General features: G+C 37.6%; 1 protein-coding gene across 1 annotated transcript in view; it reads right to left on the bottom strand.

Moving 5' to 3' along the window:
• Nucleotides 1–19,131, bottom strand: part of SERTAD2 (SERTA domain containing 2) — a 154,534-nt gene extending 135,403 nt beyond the window's left edge. The window contains exon 1 of the mRNA XM_043985731.1: nt 18,505–19,131. The gene's annotated coding sequence lies outside the window, so the exon portion shown is untranslated. The remainder of the gene's footprint in view (nt 1–18,504) is intronic.
• Between the last annotated feature and the right edge of the window lie 2,487 nt (nt 19,132–21,618).

Genomic DNA, 21,618 nt, shown 5'->3' with positions numbered 1-21,618 from the left:
CTTACAACCTAGGTGTCATTATCAACTTCTTATTGTCTCCCACCTTCTATATCCAACCACTTACCAAAGACTACCTTTGTCACATCTCTTCATTCCCTTTATATGCCCCCTTCTCTCCTCTGACACTGCCACTACCCTAGTGTAGGCCCTCATCACCTTACTCTAATAGCCTTTTGGTTGGTTTCCTTGCCTCAAGTTTCTCCCCACTTCTTTATCCTCCACTAGCTATCAAACTGATCTTCCTTAAGCAAAGGTCTGTTTGGGGGGGGGGGGAAGGTTTGTGGTAGTCCTTAGGTATTCCTCAATAAAGAATTACACTCTCACACACAGTCCAATTAGAATTAAAGTGGTCTTTTATTTGGCACTAGGAAAGTGATTGATTGGGAAGTCAAAGACTTCACCCTAAGGGAATAGGACTTAGAAACATTCTCCTCCTAGAACAGAGAGAAGGCAAAAGCTTTTATGGAGGATAGATGGGGTATCCACTTCAAAACAGGAAATTTCCCTTTTGGGGTGGGGTGGGGAAATCTTGGATGCTTGTTATATTCCTGAGAGTCCAAAGGAATTTTTTTTGAAATGATGGTCCTGACCTTTGAGGTTATCTCTGTCTCAACTTTGATCAGATAGAAGCCACGCCTAACTGACTTTCCTGCTATAGAATTTTATCTCCCCTTACTTCTTAGGTATGTCTGTTGTGAGAAAATAATAGAGTTTTGGGAACGCCCAAAGGCCCCAACTGGAGGGGATCAATTGGATTAAGATTGATTGGATTGGGACAGCTAGGTGGCCCAGTGGATAAAGCACCGCCTTGGATTCAGGAGGACCTGAGTTCAAATACGGCCTCAGACACTTGACACTTACTAGCCATGCGACCCAGGGCAAGTCACTTAACCCTCATTGCCTCACAAAACAAAAACAAAAACAAACCACTTCTACCTGGCCCTCAAGAGGGTGTGCTCTCAGAGTATGTGAACTCTGACCTCAACATGGGACCACCCTCAAGTCCAGTGAACCAATGAATTTGGTTGATGCTAGGCAATGAGCTTGAAGCAGAATGTAAGGATCGCCTCTTCTCCGGACCCATAAAAAGCTTCCACACTCAGTTACTCTCTCTGAGGTGCTCTTGGTGGCAGAGGACTTGGAGGAAGAAGCAGGCCAGGCTGAGCTCTATTTTTCCTCTAGGCTAGAAGACCAGGCTGAGCTCTAGTCTCTTCTCTAGGCTAGAAGGCCAGGCTAAACTCTATTCTGTCCTCTAGGCTAGATAGGCCTTTTTCTTAACTTTCAGAGACATGTGCACTCTCTTTACTAATATTTAATATACTTTAATAAATGCTTAATGCACCAAAACTGGTGCTAAAGCTTCTAATTTATAACAACTATATTAGAAACCCCAGATAATTCCCCAAACTTGGGACAGAAATAAGGCAACCACGCCACATTGTCCTGATATCTAGTTGGTCCCTTGATTCCTCAATATGTCTGTCCTGTTAGCTGGTCAACTTTGGTTTTGCTTCTCACAGGAGAAACTTCTGATTTATCCTAAGCCCCATGTCAATCTGACTATATCATCATCCCTATTTGATAAACTCTAGGGGCTCTCTATCACTTCCAAAATCTAATATAAAAACCCTCTATTTTCCATTCAAAGCCCTTTATAACTGGCATGTCTTACTTTTCCAAGTTTCTTACACCTTACCTAATCCCACATACTCTGCAATCTAATGACACTTGCTTCTTTGCTATTCCTGACACAAGATACCCTATCATTCCAGACATTTTTTCTGGCTGTCTTCCATGCCCAGAATTCTCTCCTTCCTCATTACCACTTCCTGAATTCCCTGCCTTTCTTAAAGAACAAGCTAAAATCCTACCTTCTAAAAAAAATAAATAAAATTCTACCTTCTACAGGTAGCCTTTCCTCATCCCTTCAATGTTAGTGGATTTCTTCTGTTTATTATCTCCAACTTATCCTACATATATCTTCTTTGCACATAGTAGTTTACATATTGTCTCCCCCAATAGACTCTGAGTGCCTTGAAAGCTGGGTCTGTCTTTTGCTTTTCCTTGTAGATTCAATGATTAGCACAATGCCTGGCACATAATAGACACCTAAAAATGTTTACTAACTAACCAAGTCTGAAAATTTTTTTTTTTTTTTTGCGGGGCAATGGGGGTTAAGTGACTTGCCCAGGGTCACACAGCTAGTAAGTGTCAAGTGTCTGAGGCCAGATTTGAACTCAGGTACTCCTGAATCCAAGGCTGGTGCTTTAACCACTGCACCATCTAGCTGCCCCAAGTCTGAAAATTTTTGAATTCATTTTTTCATTCCTTCAGCAATGATAAAAATTGTTCTTTCCTGCTATAATCTCTATTTTTCAATTTTTAAAAAAACTTACTATACACCTTGGAAAGACTCTTAACCTGTCAAGGGTCTCCATTTTCCCATCTGTAAAATGAAGAAGTTAGACTAGGTGACCTCTAAGTTCCCTTATGGAGCAGCTAGGTGGTATAGTGCAGGACTTCTTAAGCTTTTTACACTTTTTACAAGACCCCAAGTAGATAGGTATATAAAATATAAAACATAACCTTTGACTGTTAGCAAATTTTTTGTGACATCTATATTTGGTTATATGACCCCATGGGACCCACAGTTTGAAAAGCTAAGGTGGAGTGGACAGAGTACCGGGTCTGGAGTCAAGACTGATCTTCTTGAGTTCAAATTTGGCCTCAGACACTTATTAGCTGTGTATCCCTGGGCATGTAACTTAACCTTGTTTGCCTCAGTTTCCTCATCTGTAAAATGAGCTGAAGAAGGAAATGGCAAGGCAAATGTCAAGAAAATCCCAAAGGGGGTGACAAAAAGTTGGTTGGACACGACTGAAAACAACTGAATAATAACAACAAAGGTTCCTTACACTTCTGGATCTAGGATCCTGTTAAATAGCTTTTCTTGGCCAGTCCTCTTTCTAGTGGTCAATGGTTCTTCATTTATCATCATATAATTTTCAGGAGATGAAATTCTCCTAAGCAAAGCACACTACCGAAGTCAAAGCACAGATAAAGCTGAAGAAAAAAGAAACTTTTCATAAGTGAAACAACTGGTTTATAGTAACATACAGTTTGCTAGTCCAGACTAAGTCCTTAGGGCATCAGAGAAAGAATAGGGAACATGGCTTCCACTCAGCTGCAGCATAAAGGAGCACCAAATGAAAGAGGTTGTGGCTATTAAGTTATCACTGGGGTGTAAGAGTCCTTCCTAATAGAGGCCAAGAAAGATTGGCAGAGAAGCAATGTGGATCTTCTTTGCTCTCTATTCCACTGTCACTTAGGCTTTAGTTCCATATTCTCAGGTCACTTGCTAAAGTACTATGGGGAGGTAGAATGGAAAATAATTTCTCTGGATAAAAAACAAGTTGAATCAGCCCCAGTTGTTTCACTCCCACTGGTTTCATCTATCTGATGACTGGCCAAAGAAAAGGAAGCTCACTATTCTGACCATTGAGTTTACTTAGTATACTGTAGCTATGAGGAAAAAAGTTTCCAATGTATTATTTTTCTCCACAACAGGAAAACCACAATTTATGCTAGTTAGGAAATTAAATTTTAATTTGAGTTTTTAGGCCTTTTTAAAAAAACTGAGAAGGGTAAAAATAATAAAACATGGTATAAAAAGGAAAACAACAACAGTTTAATTTCTGACTAAGCCTCTGAGTCAGTCATAACAAATATCAGGTAGAAAATCTATACAAACTCCCTAATCTGTAAAACAGATATTTAATACTTGTATTACCTAGCTCACAGATTGTTGTGAAGGAAAATGCTTTGCAAGTTTTATGGTGCTATAGAAATATGTTATTATTATTATATATACTAGAAGGAAAAAAGGAATTTTTTTCTTTTACTCAAGGGCCAGTAAGTTACAAACCTCTGCAAGTACCTGAAAATAAAAATTCTTCTAACCCTAGAAAGTTTAGAATTCATAATCATATCTTGCCCTTCTTTAAAAAATTCCATGACAATCAATGCATATTTAAAAGTCTTTCCAGAACAACATGATTATTGCAATTAAGACTGTAGCCAAAACATCCCTTCTCTAACTTCTTTAATGAAACTGAAATTTCAGAAGTCTGAGTGCTATTCTAACAGTGCTCCATAATAACTCAACATTTACACAAATTCATTTTGTGATGTATGAGAAGAGACAGCAACACATGCTTAAATAGTGCTATTTAAAAAATAGTTCTCCAGTTGAAACAAATCATTCCAACAGAAGTTCTGAATTATGAATAGTACCATTCAAAACTGAGGATATGATATTCTTTCAATATTCATAAAGCTTAATACCTTCAAACAGAAATTATTCAGACTGATGTAACTCTCATTATTACTAAATCTAAAAATGACAGCAAAAAGAAGTATAATTCTTTTAAGGGCAAGGTAAGGTTTAGCTACCAAACAAAACCCTCTGCCAAGTTATCTGTGAGAGTAGAGATCTTATCTCTTGGCCTTTCTTCCTTTCACAGTGAGGTACCATACACCTTTCAGTTTGTCAATGTCTACGTTGGCAAAATGTGGAAGATCTCATTGTATGGGATCAAAGAGGTTTAAATGCCTTTCTTTCAACGGTAGTCTTTCTCCTTCTGAGGGAAACATGGAAGAATGCATGGTGGATCTTGCCTGTTTGACCAGGTTATGGGTATTTTGCAAGGCACTGGAGGTGTTTTGAAAGTGCTTAAGAAATAGAGTAGGAAATAAATATGACAATCTTCTGGCAAGCACTTCATAAAGGGCATGCCTCAACAAAGACCCTTCTCTGCTTACCCATATCAGGGGAAGATGGACTCTTTCAGAATGGGCGTGGCTGGGTTCAAGACCAAGAAAAGGTCGCTGGGTAGACTAGGAGAAATTATTTACAAACATTCCTGTTACAGAAACTGTAGCAATCAAATTTCCCTGTGGTAAGCCTAGAGCCTCCCCAAAGCATCGAATGTTTAAAATTTGGTGACTGCTTCCAAGCCCTGGTTTGTTCTGGTTAACTAGAATGTTTCATTTTTAAGTACAGCATTTTGCTCTGCTAACTCCTTCACTGATCATTATTCTCTAAAGCAATAATACAGTAGAAAGAAAACACTGTATTTGAACTGAAAGGACTTGGTCGGAACCTTTATTTTAGCATGTGATCCATGGATCCCTGGTAATCTCCAAGACCTTTTCAGGAGGGCTGCAAGGTCAAAACTTTTATAATACTAAAATGTTATTTGCTTATTAAAATACAACTCCCTTTTCCAAATTTATATCTGTGTGAGGCTGGATTTTCTTCATATCCTTCAATCAAAACAACACATCACAACAGAACTAATGCAGAAGCAAATATGAGAATCCAGCTGTCTTCTATTAAGCCAGATAGATATTAAAGATTTGCAAACAGTACCACTTGTCTCACTACATTTTTTTTGTTTTGAAAGTTATTTTTCATTTAAAAATATATCATTTTTATTAGTGTAATGGGTTTATTATTTTTAAATGAATAAATATTTTTAAATTTATCGATAATTTCTAAGACTATAAAGGAGTCCTGAGGCCAAGTTTGAGAAGCACTACTCTAACCTCTGCTTTGCTACTTACAACCTGTGTAAACTTCAGAAATCACTTAAACAATCCAAAGCAAAAAACAAAAAAACTAAAAAAACTAAAAAAACAAAGCAAAACACATTCAGTAAGTACCTATTGCATATGAGCACTGTGCTAGGCACCAGAGATGCAAAATAGCGCTTGTCCTCAAGGAGACTACCCTTTACTGAGGACAGCATATTAAGTCCATAAAGAGAACACAAATCAGAAAGGGGCAGCAAGACAGCTTTTCCATAAGAAGTGGCACCTATGCTGAGGCTAGAGGGAAAGCAAGAATTCTAAGAGGCAGAAATGAGGCAGCCACTCATTTCAGGCATGTGAAGGATGAAGGGGTGAGGGGATCAGGGAGAAAGGTGCAGAGAAATACCAGTGCAAAGTCACAGAAGCAGGAAGGAGATGGAGTCTGAGTTGTAAATTTGAGATCTGTTGGGGTAGGATGAATAAGACTCAGCAACTGAATGAACATGTTGGGTGGGGGAGTGGACTAGGTGACCTCTGGAGTTCCTTTCAGCTTTAATCTATGGGCAAAATCATGGCAACACTGATTGATTTGTAGAGAGTGATAAAAAAGAGACACTTTAGAAAACTGCTTGGTTTGCAATTAGTTAGGGCCTTGATAGGAAATACAAATATACTGCAAATTGTTTTTTACTTTGCATTCTGAAATAAGAGTAGATGGTGTTGAAATAAACTATGAAAGAATGATTTAACAGGTCAGTACAGATCAATGAAGTAAATCTGTCCAAATCAAAGCTCAATTAAAATGTTACATCACAGCAATAGAAGAGGAAGTCAAAAGGAAAAGAACAAGCATTTCCATAGTTGTGTGTGCCAGGTCCCAGGTTACACTTTATACAAAGCACTATACCATGTGCACAGCAGCAGATGTATGTATTTCAAAGTGAAGCTAATTTGATTGAATTTGTCACCTAACCCAAACCTGGAATCATTTACTGTAGGATTTCCTTGAAATCTGGCAAATGTTTTCTTCTCATTAGTACATAGCAGAAATTTTAAGTAGGACTTCAACATAAACAAGAAAAGCAAAAGTATTCATATAATACTCCACAAAAGGAAAAAAAAACCCAAATCACACTGTTGGCCAAATAAAAGCGATAAATTGGGATATAAACTCTTTACTTTGGAATCACAAATACAATTCAATTCAACAAATATTTACATGCCTGCTATGTGCAAGGTAGTGTGTTAGGCACAGATACCACTTAAAACAAAAAATAAGTCCCTGAACTCAAGGAATCCATTACCTTTTAGCACAAATAAAATATTTTAATTTTAGAATTCTAATAACTTTAAGGATTTAATATTCTACCATGAGGTTTTTCATTTATTATCTCATTTATAAAACCAAGTTATGCAAAATTCATAATTTTATTAGGTAGAATTTCACAAAAAATTGAGTTGTGCTATTGTTCATTTTGATGTTTCCAATCATCTCTGTTTATTAGTTATAGTCAAATTCTATCTATATTATGTAGGTCTAAGACAACATCATCTTTCAGTATGCTGTTACCAATCTGATTGCTTTTCTAATTTCTTTGCCACAGGTTTCCATATTTTAAAATCATCTAAACAATTAAACTAATAAAACAATAAAATGACATTAATTATATTACCCTATCAACCATTTCCATTTTACCTGTATGAAAGCATATTAAATGTTGTTAATATGAATATAAAACAATTATTATAATCAAGTACTTTAGAAACATACTATTTGAGAACACTTTCATCATAACTGCTAAATGACCATTTATTTCTAAGCACAATTTAAGGAAAGAAAGTTCTGAATTAGGGCCAATATTTGGTCCCTTAGGATCAAAGGTATAGAGAAGGGTTTTTTGAGGTAAGCTAGTCTGATTGTCTTATTTTACAGTTGAAGAAACTGAGAACCTAGAAGTTAAGTGGTTTGTCCAGGGTCACACAGATAGTAAGTGGCAAAGCCAAGATTTTAATCCAAAAACCTATCCAAGTTCAGCACTATACCATGCTGCCTTGTTAAAAGTCAGAAGTCCTTTATAGTCTCATAGGAATAAGACAGAAGTAAATTTTTTTAATTATCTAGTCTAAATCCCTTATCTTAGTATAGAATCCAGGGCCAGATCCAGGCAACACTTCTGGATATACATATATTTCCCCTCAATTCTATCTTCCTTATTCCCAATTCCCATAAAAACTTTTATTTCTGAAAGTTGTTTGTTTTTGTTTTTTGCTTGCTTATAATCGACAGCTAGCTAATTTGACAAAAAAAAAAAATGTCTGTCCTGATTTGCCCTTCTCAGATCTATTTTGACATAATACCTTAACTAAAAGAAATGATCCTATTATCGGGAATTTCAGATAGTATCAAGACTTTCAGTGACCCTCAAATCACATGTTATAGGGTACCATACCAGAATGCCCTTCCTCTGTGGTCTAAGTACCAAAGAGAAAAAGTTTCTTGTGAAATGTCTCAAAGATTTTTTTGGTTCATAAAACTTGGGATTCCTTTTTATTTTATTTTATTTTTTTTAGTGAGGCAATTGGGGTTAAGTGACTTGCCCAGGGTCACACAGCTAGTAAGTGTTAAGTGTCTGAGGCTGGATTTGAACTCAGGTACTCCTGACTCCAGAGTCAGTGCTCTATCCACTGCACCACCTAGCTGCCCCATACTTTTGATATGTTAAACTTCACACATATTTACTCCAACAGTAAAGAAAATTCTTAAATATGTCATAATAAGCAATATTCAACCAATTTTAAACATGTGAAGGTAAAATGTATACATAAAATATATACAAGATAAAAACAATATAGGGGAAAAGAAAAATGTCTTTAAAAATCCATTTTGCTAGTCGTTTTTTACTAAGTGAAAAAAGGAAGCCTGCTGAAAAATGATGCTAAAAGGGTCATGTGGAAGAAAGCCTTATGCATGAGTCCTCAAATTAGAACCTAAATCTCCAATTCCATAAATTCCCTTTTGAGCCCTATCACTAAGGATTGTCCCAACAGGTTTCACAGGGCAAAAATTCTCTACAGTTCTATTCTCCAAATGTCCCAACATTATATCTCTTTACTGCCTAGGTCTCTGGGTATCTAGGTCAATAACTGAGGAAACAGATGAGAAAATTCAAGAGACAATGCTAATATATTTATTTAATATCTATAATTAAAATTTGCCTTTAAAAGAGAATGCATAAAACCTGAATAGATGTTTAATCCATATATATTTTTGTCTCTCATAACACAAAAATGCCTCTCAGAAAAAATTTAGGGGAGGTTGTTGCACTTGGATAAAGTAGAGAACTTTCTACCTAGAATCCTTGTCAGAGTGACAAATATTGAAAATAAATGTTAAAACTTTGTCTTCATTTTTATTTAAATCTACATATGGAATCAAATTATATGGTCCTTTATGTGTATTTAAATAAGTATTTAAAATACACATTATAGTAAATGTTACTGGTACACATAGGAATTCTAAATATTTTTTAATATTAAGGATATTGAGAACAAAATACATAGTCATAGCACATAATCTAAAATTTTAAAAACATGATTCAGAAATTTCATTCACTATTCCTAAAACAAAAGTGAATCAGAAACTTTTATATGTAAATATTATAGAATACATGTATACATATATACATGCATGTATATACACATATATACACATTTTTAAAAAGATATTTACTGATTCAATGTGATTATGCACAAAGAGTTATGTACAAAGGCCCATCAGGGCTGACCCTAAACAAAACTATTAAGTAGGTAAATTTATCTCTAAGGAACTTTCTCTTCCCACTAAGGCTGCTTTTTCCCCTTCCTCCTGACCTTGGTCAAAATATACTTGCTCTGAATTCTAACATCCTGCTTTTTGCTTTCCAAAGTCTAACTAATGCAATAAAACTATCTAATCTATGCCAATATGCTACAAATGGGCACTAATGTGCAGGACATTTTTTTTTTAAAGCAATAGCCTTCTAGAGAGTTTCTTAACCCAAAGAAACAACTCGAATGATGTAAATTTCAAGAACCATAGCAGAGATGTTCAGTACTAAAGAGTAGATGACAATTCACCAGATTGACCTAAAAGCTAGGCTGACCTGGGTAGTCAGCACATAAGTTTCATTCTACCCACCTCCTCAACACCCCACATAAATCTAACCCATATATTGGCTCTATGCTTTTAGTTTTTCATGTACATGTATCTTGTCTTCCAAGAGATTATAAACTCTAAGGGTAAGGACCAACTTAAACTTCAGCAGAGTAGGCACTCAAATTTTTGCCGAATTGATGTAATGCTACAATTTCCATTCATGAGATAAATTTTTCTTTTTTTTTTTTTTTAAAAAGTACACAGGATTTCCAATAATAGATTCCACTGAAAGCATGGTCTAGGCCTGTGTATACTGGCTAACACAAACTTTAGATTTTCTTTTAATTGCACAATAATACTGAGGTGGCTACATTCCCATTGTGCAATTTTCACACCGTGGTAGTTTTCTCAGCTCCTGTCACAAGGAAAACAAAACAGCAGGAGGAAACAACTTCCCAAAAATAAAGTATAAAGAAAACTAAAAATCTTCGGTCCATGTCCACTATGAGGTTTTTCCAGAGTTCATGAATGTGAGATGATTCATGCTTTCTGGTGCAAACAATAGGCAGCTTTACTGTACTCCATGATTTTCAACCCAAACCATGATAATGTTTGTGAATTTTAATGGCATTTTGCTTATAAGAGCTAGTATTTCTTTTACTCTGGTCACAGGATGTGATAATAGTTATCTATATATACAAATACATACACATATATATGCACACACATATATGAATTTTTTCAAGACGGCATAAGCAATGCTTTTTATAACACAAAGTTTAAATTTACCACTCAAAATTCAGAGCTGGAAGTAACTTCAGTAACTACTTGGTGCAATTTGTAACCAAAAAAAGGATCCTCATTACAACACAATCAACCTTTGCTTGAAGATCTCTAATGATGGGAAACCAATAACTTCCCCAACCAGCCAGCCCTTTACATTCTTGGATAGCTTTAATTGATAGGAAGTTTTCCTGACATCAAACCCAAATTTGCGTGCCTTGCAGTTTCTACCCATTCCTTCTAAGTTATGCCCTCAGAGACTGAACCAAATAAGTATATTTATTTTTCCACATAATAGCCTCTCAAATACCTGAAGACTATTATAATGTCTTTCCTGGATCTTTTCTCCTCAGAGTAACCCTTTCTGCACACCAAACTTCTCAAGAAGATAGCCACAGATGCACAAAAATGGGGCAAACCTCTTCAGTTGTTTCAGGTTTTATGAAACAATATATCTCAGGAAATCTGATACTTAAGTGATACCAAGAGGCAGTTTAACTAACATTATATTAACAGCTAACATGGAATGTGTATTTCTTAAATTAACAGAAAATATATTTTGTTAAATAAATCCTTCACATTCAAAGCTTTCTATCAATGACACTTTATGAGATACGCTGAAAGAGAATGATAGACATTTACATGCATGATAAGTTGGTATAAACTATTCCATTCTTTTCCATGCAAATCACTAAGGTAGAAGAGACCAGTTCCAGTTCCATAAACTACTTCTAGATTAATTTGGGATAGGGAATAGACGTGAAATTTCACTGATTTAGGGAATTCCCAGGAGATGCCACTCTGCCCCTCTTCAACTTCTAGTCAGAGCTGCCCGTAGCATTAAGAGGTTAAATGACTTGCTCAGGGGTCACAGAAGCAAGATATACCAGAGGCTGGCCTTGAACTAAAGCCTCGATGGTTTGGAGGATAGTTCTCTTTCCACTACACCATGCTGCTTCTCAGTACATTTGGGATAATACGAAGTAGGGCTAAGAGAACATTCATGTAAACCTTGTTTGCTTCAATTCACATGTTATTTCATTTAGTTTCTCCTTGAAAGTAAAAGGAATCCCAGGCATTAAATCCCAAATATTAATTTGATTAAAATATTAAAGAAATCAATGTACTTCACATGGGTTTGAATGGAAACAATGGAAAACAATACAACTGTTTGTTGCTTCCACCAAAAATCATGAATCATCCCAACAATGCTAAATAGTGGAAAACCTCACAATGGACATGACCTGAAATTTTACCTAGTTGAAGGAACTTTTTAAAAATTGCTATTCACAACTCTATCTCCTAATTCTGTTACCAGTGACAAATTATTAACATGGCTACCCTAAGAGGTCAGATACAGTTTTCTATTTTAAAAACCACCACTAGACATATATGGAACTGTGTGCAGTGGCAAACAATCTTGGATATTTTGAAAATTCTCAGAGAAAACTCAGAAAAATAAGTGAAGTTTTCAATAATAAGATGGATTAATAGGAAAACAGTGAACATAAACTGGTGTACTGTGAATAGTTATTACTTCAAATGAGTTTTGTTTTGGTTTTGCCCCAAAACCCACTTTTTTTAATTATCTGAAAAATCAACATATAGATGATCTTTTGAATTGTGACAAAGCAAATTATCTACATACAAAAGGGACTGAAAATCAACTATATGAAACACACTCAAATGCCACTACTACTTAGGGTATGAGACAAAAACAAACATAAAAGAGTTAGGAAACAGGTGTGGCCAAAGAGGGGGAGGGCTCAAAAAACAAAGAGGACTCAGAGGAGAACATGGGAAATACTGCAAAAAAGAGACATAAACTCAAAGTAGAGAGAACTGGAAATAGAGGTGGAACTAAGTGAATGGAACTGAGTAATTTGAATAAACTGGATTTTCAAAAACTTTCAAATATGTAGGTAATTATATAAAACAAGTTAAAAGGAAAAATGAAACAAACTCTGCTCTCTGCTTCAAAACCTCATATTCCCCCAAATATGAGGCTTTGAAGCAGAGAGCTGAGTTTATGCAATTATTGTTTATATATATATATATACATATATGTATGTATGTGTATATGTACATATGCATAGGTGCACACCCACATACACAAATTCTGTGTATTTGTATATGTATGTTAGTATACATATATTACTATATATGTATACACATGTGTATATGTACATATATACGTGTGTATGTATGTGTGTGTGTATGTATATTAATTTCTAGCTAGGTCCCTATTCTTTATTTCTTTTCTTTCTGACATTCTCATTATAAGCTACATTTTCACTTTCACACTGAAAAAAGATAGTGATAGAAGATGAAGGATCACAATAATGCTTTTCCCTTTTGATCTTTTCAAAGACCATTGGCTATCTACTGCAAATGAGAAGACAAAAAGTATTTTGTAAGATTAAGACAAAACATTAAAGCCTTAAAAGTAGTAATACATAAACTTCAGTGTGATCAGTCATAACTTTCTAAAATGGTCATGTTGTCTAAGTGGCACAGTGTTCTGGACCGACCGAGTTCTGGAATCAGGATTGCTTACAGTCAGGAAAACCTGAGTTCAAATTTGGTCTCAGACATTCACTAACTCTAAATCACAAGGCAAATCATTTACACTTTGTCTGCCTCAGTTTCTTCAGCTACCTCCCAGAGGTAGTTAGGTTCCAGTGAGATAATGTTTGTAAAGTGCTTGACACAGCGCCTGGCATATATTTGATACTTGATAAATGCTTGTTTCCTTCCTTACTTCTTTTTCTTGTATTCAAGAAATTATAGAACTTTAGAGCCAGAAAAATGTAAGTAAATTGGAGTCATACAACTAAGTACTGGTGGGCCATTTCAAGTTGAATATGATTAATTTTCCACTTTTATGAACTTTAGATTTATTACTGTACTGTCAGATCATTTGAGCACTTTATACTTACAATGTAAATACAAGCAAAAACTTTATAAGCCTTTACATAATGAAAACTTACTGTACCTGCCAGCATGTGGTACAGCAGAAAGAGTGATGAATTTAGAATCAGAGGATCAGGGTTCAAATTCTGCCTGCCACTTATAATAATCATGTGAGATTGAGCAGCTAGGTGATGAAGTGGATAGAGCACCAGCCCTGGAGTCAGGAGTACCTGAGTTCAAATCAGGCCTTAGACATTTGACACTTACTAGCTATGAGACCCTGGGCAAGTCATTTAAACCCTCTATTTGACTCTGTTTCTTCAACTGTAAAATGGGATTAATAACAGAAGTTCCCTTCCAGGGTTGCTGTGAGACCCAAATGAGATCATATTTGTAAAGCCTTTGGCACAATGTGGATGCTTAAAGAATGCTAGTTTCCTTTCTTCACAGAATCCTCTCACCTCACCAATACCTCTTAGAACCTCTGGCTCAAGAGCCAGCATCCATGTGAGGCCTTTCATGATCATCCTCAGCTACTACTTTCCCCCCAATTAATTTGATTTATTTTGCAGAGATCTTGTTTTTTACTTATATGTGTGCATAGTATTTGTCTTCCCTCCCCTCCCCCCACCCCCCAGCAAATGTAAACTACTTGTGGGACAGAGTTTGGATCTTTGATTTCACTACAGGAACTCCCTGGTGAGGAAACTCTCTCCCAACACTGGCTTGGAGGACATCTCCCTGTCCACTCTGCCATGATGCCTCTCTACTTGAAGAGGCTTATTAATTAGCTTTTGTCTTGGTATCCAAAAACTCTTAACAGTGCCTAGAATACAGTATGTGCTTAATAAATGTTGCTGATTGATTGAATTGGACCAATGACTTTGAAGGTCCCTTTCAGTTCTGAATCTATGTTCTTATTAAGTAGCTTTTTAGACTTCACGATCAAAATTGCTGCAACTGAGTTCTATTATAATACAGGTTTAATAGTTAAAATTCCATTCCACAAAACCAAAGTTCCTGGATGCCTTGGAAGTATTTTATGTTTTCATATAAAAATATTGAGTTGCGGGGGCAGCTAGGTGGCGCAGTGGATAGAGCACCAGCCCTGGAGTCAGGAGAACCTGAGTTCAAATCCAGCCTCAGACACTTAACACTTACTAGCTGTGTGACCCTGGGCAAGTCACTTAACCCCAATTGCCTCACTAAAAAAATAAAAAATAAATATCGAGTTGTACTGGCTAATTTCATAAATGTTAGTAAAAAATACTGAGCATTATTATCATCTTTAAATGCAAAATTGAAGTTTTATCTTTCAAGGAAAGAAAATTTCTAATAGATAATATAGAAAATAATAAAAATGAAAACCAAAATCCTGTTTCTAGATGCCAATAATTCAGTTTTATCTTTCAAGGAAAGAAAATTTCTAATAGATAATATAGAAAATAATAAAAATGAAAACCAAAATCCTGTTTCTAGATGCCAATTATTCACGTAGCATCGTGCCTCTTTCAAATGCTTTTAGTAAATACTAAGTACATCACATCTTTCTTTATAATTGAGAGAAGCATTATTCTCTCCCCCATTTTCAAATGGGAATAGAGGCAGAGTCATACTCAAGGTCATTTGGAAGTAGAGTTAGAACTCTGAGTATCTTGATTTTCAGTCTATTCAGTTGCTTACTAGTAAGCCATACAGATACTATTGTAGTGTCTTTTCCTCTCTATAATCTCTAATAGACTGTATAGTTATGCATTTTCTGAGTATCAGACAATGTAAATTTCTCAGATACAAAAATGACGAATCACAAACTCTAAAAAGGTCATTCATAACTCTCCATCGACTTTTTCTTGATCATAATTTTTTTTTCCATCAGAGCACATCAAATCTAAGTTTGTAGGAGGCCAGCACTTACCTGAACAACTTAATAGAAGATAAAATGAAAGAACAGATCTGCCTTATAGGAAACAATATCATGCCAAGACATATTATCTGAAAAATAAGTGACCCACACTTTGTGTTCTGCTAATAAATAGGGCCATAAGGAATCCAATTGCAGGATACAACGTTGAAACAGTTTTTGTGGTTACCTGTGTAATTTTTTAAAAGCTTTTCATTTTGGGAAATTTTAAAAAATCCTTTACCAAAGAGAGTAGCTTTCTAAATGAAGAGTTTAGCCAGTCAAATTGGTGTATATTCAGAGTAGATGATTAACGCATGTATGTAAAATAATAAAATGCTTAGGTCTATTTTTAAAAATCACCATCTGAGGCATATTGCAATAAATTCTGGTGTCCAACACTTCTGATAGAAATTACCATTAGCCATTTGTCACAAAAACTTTCCTCTTTCTTAAAATATAATTTTTGAATGTTATAATTTGTAGGAACATAGCAAATTTTAAAATGACTTTATAGATGAAGAATGGTCATATGCTTCTCAATTTTGATTGTTTTAAAAATTATTTCTCTTAAAAGAACTGCATCCTAGTAAGCATGTTGTGAACTTTATAGTATAAGCAATTAATTGAGTTTTATATTCATTTCTCTGTCTACTATACAGTCATATTTTATTTAGCTTTCTTAATAGGAATAAATTTCCCTAGTGAATGGAAAAGTAAGTAAAGTGCTAGTTTTTATATTCATACAAATCCTTATGCAAATTATGTATGTGATTCTGGTGGGCTCTTTTTATCACTATTAGTAATAAACCAAGTAATATCAATACTTTGGACACAAAGAAAATTTAATTTGTATAATTAAAATTAATCATACCACTTTAAGCATAGTAAATTTAGAAGTTATACTAAAAGTAGAAGTGTCAGATGTCAAAGATGAGCTTGCAAGTACAAGTTCTTGTAGTAATTGACAATTTCCTGATGCATCAATATAGTAAGACAAGTCATAATGACATTTCCCCAAAATGTATTCTCCATAGAAAAGTTGCAGTTGGAAACACAACTAAGGACACCTGAATAATACTATCTTCCTATAACATTAGATCTACAGCTCATTCAGCTAATTGAAAATAAATTGTTAGACTGTTAAGGGCATTATTCTATCATCTTATAAGATGATTATACTTCTCAGGGTCATATAAGAACTTTAGTACAGAAGCACTAAATCCCACAACACACCTTTCATTATGTTCAAAGAAGAAAAAAATCCATTGGCTTATTTTATTGGCACAAGTTATACTTCTAAAAGGTAAAAAATTTTCAAGGCAAAAATATGCAATCTTCTATTTCTGAGGGGAAAAATGGTCATTTATTTCAGGCATACACATAAAAGACAGTACAGGCACGATTAATAAGGTTGCCAGAGTAAATGTTATTTTATAATAACATCCTTAATTCATTATAATAAAACCCATATTAACATTGCAGACCCCAAAATAAATAATTTAGTCAATCACCTAGTTGGAACACTTATGAAATCACCTTTGAAAAACCAACTATCCCATAAAACGAGTTTCACCTGATATTTGCATTTTCAGGAGCCAATTAAAGACTTTAGTTAGGGTATTTATCCTTTATGGAATCAAATGTTTTGGGCAGGTAGAAACTATGGAGTTACCTATCACAGAAAGAATAAAATATCTAAGAGCTTCTGGCCTGTTTACCTTATACACATATTTTAGTCACTAAAAATTCTAAAATAAAACAAACTTTTAACTTTTTTACATTAAAAAGCTTTAAAAGGTTGTGTGGCTTATTCACAGTAACATTGTTACAAATAAGACTTCCACAAATCAGTGCCTTATTTCTAAAAACTTTTCAAACAGCACCAACTATCATATTATTTACATAATCAGCAAAAACACTAGCAAAATTCCATAGTGAGGCATGCTTTCTAAAAAGATTCTCCTGATGGTATTTGGCAGATTTCCATGTAGGATCAACCTATTCTTTTAATTACATTTATTTAAAACTTATTTTGACGGGCATGAAAAAGAATAAGGAACTGGGCCACCATGATGTTTTGGATGCTTTTTCTGTTCTTTAACACTTCAAAACCTATTTTTATTTATCCCAATTTGAATTCTAAAGGTGGCTAATTCAGAATTTGGTTAAAAAGCACTACCCAGTATAAAACATCAAAAAAAGCATCATCAGAAGTAGCTGCATAGTATTTTTTATAACTGACTTTTATCTTGCATTAAAGTATTAAGGATATACTTGTAGGTTAAATACGAAGACATATTAGACACATACATATCTTGTGAACACCGAGGCCACTAACAACAAAAAGCCAATTAAATTCCTATTAAACTAGGGTATCATCACTTCTCGTGAAGGGTTATCATATGTACAAAAGGAAAGATATCAGAGGCATAAAACTCTCAGCAAATGCAATTCATTCCACTGTATCTAGTAACTAAGGAACTTACATTTTGAATGTGCTGCAATACCTAGGCACAAAAGGGGTGAGTGAAGCATGAGGTGCCAAATCAGATTTTTCACCCTACCATTTCCAACAGGTTCAGGTAAAAGACTTTCTCTTCTTTACAGTTGTATGATTTACTCATTGTAATAGTAATAACAGCGCTAACAATAGCAAGATGCTAACATATGCCATTTAGACAGTAACCTGTCTTTCCCTGCTTAAGCCAAACCACGGTTTAAATGGGGGAGGTGGGGGGGGGGGGAGAATAACCTTTCTTGCTTCAGGTCTATCTTGCATTAAATAAAAGTTTAACTTTAATTTCAAGAAAAATGGATTCATTAGCTATTATATCCTGTTTGTAATCAACATGGATTATCAAATAACATCAGGTTAACTGTCGCTGCTCACGAAGACATCTTAAAGATAAGAAGCATCCCACCAGGGTTGATTATTATAAATATCTTATTACCCTGAAGTCGCCTGGCAATACCTAGGAATACATTAGGAATGATGAACCGGGGAACGGGGGGGGGGGGAGGGAAAGAGAAGAGGGAGGGAGTTACCACCTCAAATTCATGTAGGGCAAGAAACCTCTAAACCCACAATGTGATCCCTCCCCTCCCCCCACTAAAAAAAAAAAAGTGGACCAGCTACATTTTGAAAAACCCCAGAGGACAGATACGGTCTGGTACTCACCCTTCTCTCTGAAGAACTCTACTCACAGTCTAGCTCCAACACTGGGAGGGAGGGAAGGGAGGGTGTCTGGCTGGCTGGAGGGGGTGGATGTGTGCGGTGGGGGGTGTCGGTGCGTCAGTGGAGTAGATGATTGGGAGTTTGGGAAGGGAAAGGTACTTAGTGGAGAAGGGAGGGGAGGAAGAAAATAAAGTCCAAGGGAGAAATAGACTGAGAGGTGAAGGGATGAGAAGGTGGATGGGTGAGAAGGGAAAAGAGTAACCCCTTCCCCAAAATAAACCCACCAACCACCACCACCACCCCTGGAGGTGGTAGGGAGGGCAATAAAATAATAATGGAATGAAAAAAAATAAGAATAAGCGTTGGGTCAGTGACTCTCTTTAAAGAAAAAAAAAAGGCTGAGAAAGGAACAAGGACCAGACTTTAATGGAAAGCCCGGGCTGGCAGGGAGGCAGCGAGGAGACGCTTTTGCTCTATCCCATCCCTTTGCAGTCCCCGAGCAGAGGAGGAGGCTGGCTGAGGGGGAAGTTGCTGCCGCTCATGAGGAGGAGGAGGTTACACTGTAACAAGTACAGACAGACAGCCATGGATCAGAGAGGAGCTGGGAGCGGCGGCGGCGGCGGCCGAGGCAGCGGCAGCAGCCGAGGCAGCAGCGGCAGCAGCAGCAGCAGCAGCAAGCGGCGCTGGCGGCGGCAGCAGCGGCGGCGGCGGCGGCGGCGGGCGGCAGCACCGCCTGCTCGGCTAGCACAAGACATTTAATTGGATTGATGGGTTGTGCAGTGACTCACAGACTTTACTGAGTCGTACAGCAGTCCCCGCCCAGCTGGACAGGGAAGATGCTGGGAGGGGAGGGGAGGAGGAGAAGAAGGAGGAGGGGGAAGAGGCTAAGGAAGATCCGTGAGAGGAGGGGAAGGCGGTCGATCGACCCGACCCAGGGGCGAGGCGTTGGAAGGCGGGGTGTGTGGGGGGAGGGGAGCAGGACGGAGACGCCCAATGGCCAAAGCCCGCCCTGGGGACGGACGCGAGCTGCGGCCAATGGGCGTGCCGCTCCCTAAGCGGCCGGCGTCACCCCCGGTCCAATGAGTCTTCTGAGGACACTGCCGCGAATTTGGGGGTGGGGAAGGGTAGTATGAGAGTTGGGGGGGGGGGGAGGAGAAGTGGGTGGACGTTGAGACTGAGGAGGGGTGAAGGAGAGAGAGAGAGAGAGAGAGAGAGAGAAAAGATGAGCCTTTTTCTTTCTGGTGGGCGGCTCCATCCTTCTCCTCCACCCCGACCATGTGCTGCCTCCGCCAATCCAAGCACTGTCAGGGAGGTGATGGGCGTACTGGTGAGGCCAATCAAAAGGAGGAGGAGTAGGGCCGGGAGCCAGAGAGGAAGGAGTAGGCGGGTCTAAATCCCTCCCTCCCCCCCCCCCTTCCCTCTCCGTTTGGGTTGGTCACGCAAATAACTGTGTGAGGGTTGGGGCTGCCGGGGAAGAGGAGGAGGAGGAGGAGGAGGAGAAGAAGAAGAAGAAGAAGAAGAAGAAGAAGGGAGCTGGGGCTGCTGGCTGCGTGACAGAGATAGGGACTGACTGTGCTGCCGACTCTGAGCAGGGAGGAGGAGGAGGAGGAGGAGGAGGAGGAGGCAAGCAACTTACTCAGCGCCTAGAGCTGCTGCTGCTGCTGTTGCCGCTGCCGCTGCCGCCTTGGCCTCCCCCTGATTGGGGAAAGGAGTCCCACAGACCCCTTCAGGTGGCCCCGGGACTCGGTGGGCCAAGAGATGGGAAGAGAAACATTTTTTAAAATCCAAAAACTTTGGCCCAGATCCGGGTTGTGTGGGCCACATGAGCCCGAGAGGGTGGTAGACGGCCCTGCTCAACTGTCCCGGCACCTTAGAGGTGGTTTGACAAGGGGATGGGGCGGGGGCCGTGCCCCTTTGCCTTTTACTAGGAGTCGGATTTGGGGCAAACTCCACACACATACATGCATGCATACACATACACACACAATATACATGTATAGACGTCTACAATGTAACATCACATACGTATTCTATACACACAATCCCCTATTCCTGATTTATACCTGCTTGCTGATTTAATTTCTCAAAAACCTCTTAACTCCATTGACCACAGCGCTGAGAGTTGACCCTGTCTCACCCCTCCCCACGCTCCCCAAACGCCCCGCAAAGAAACCTTCCCCTTAAATCTCCATCTCTCCACTGGCCCTAGCCCCACTCTCTTCCCTCCCAATCCTAACCTCTCTACCTTGCCCTTCTACGCTGGCAGCAACGAAGATGCACACCCATTGGATCCTCTACTAGCTAGCTGTCTATTCCCAGGAGCCATGGCTTTTTTCAATTTCTTGGCTACTATCCAGCAGTCATCGCACAGGCCTTAACCCTTTCCATGCCTTTGAACTGATGAAGAAAGGAAACGTTGTAGGTCAGCAAGGGGGGGGGAAAAGCAAACCAACCAACCACAATCCATCATCCCTATTGCCAGTTGAAGTTCTGGCTGGACACTAACTAAAACTTGTTCTTCATAAAGCAAAGAAAGAGAAATCAGAAATTACACCTGTTCCAAAAGGGAAGGGATGTTTTAAAAGAGCCCTTCAGAAGAAGACCCCAGATCAGTTTTCTGTGTACAGATCAATCCTGTTATTAAGGCCAGTGACTTAATTTTCTGCATGTAGAAAAATCACTCAATTTCTAATATGGTTATTGAATATATTCGAGAATATCCTATGAGAAAAGAAATCTAAATTTCTAAAACCTTTTTTTTCTTCCCTGAGGTTGTTTCATAGCCTAAGTAAATGTGACACCAGAAAGTTTTCTATAGAAGTGTTTGTATTAATAGGGGCTGGAAAAGAAACTGGTCCTGTAATTCCATTAGTGTAGGGAACCCCTGGGAGAGCAAACTCCCTTTTCCAATGCAGTGGACTCCTTCTTTATAATTTACAACTGTAGAGACTTTGAAGTGACTTGCCATGAATCATATAGCCACTATGTGTAAGAAGCAAGTCTTGAATCTTTGACACTGTCTCTATCCATTGTGCTACACTGCATCTCTTGTATTAGTACATAAAATATATAGTGTACATATAATACATAGTAAATAGACTTTGAACTTAGATATAC

Source organism: Dromiciops gliroides, chromosome 2 (genome assembly GCF_019393635.1).
Source record: "Dromiciops gliroides isolate mDroGli1 chromosome 2, mDroGli1.pri, whole genome shotgun sequence".
In the NCBI taxonomy this organism is placed as follows: Eukaryota; Metazoa; Chordata; class Mammalia; order Microbiotheria; family Microbiotheriidae; genus Dromiciops; species Dromiciops gliroides.
Note: the sequence above shows the minus strand (reverse complement) of the source record. Positions and strands in the feature narration are given on the sequence as shown.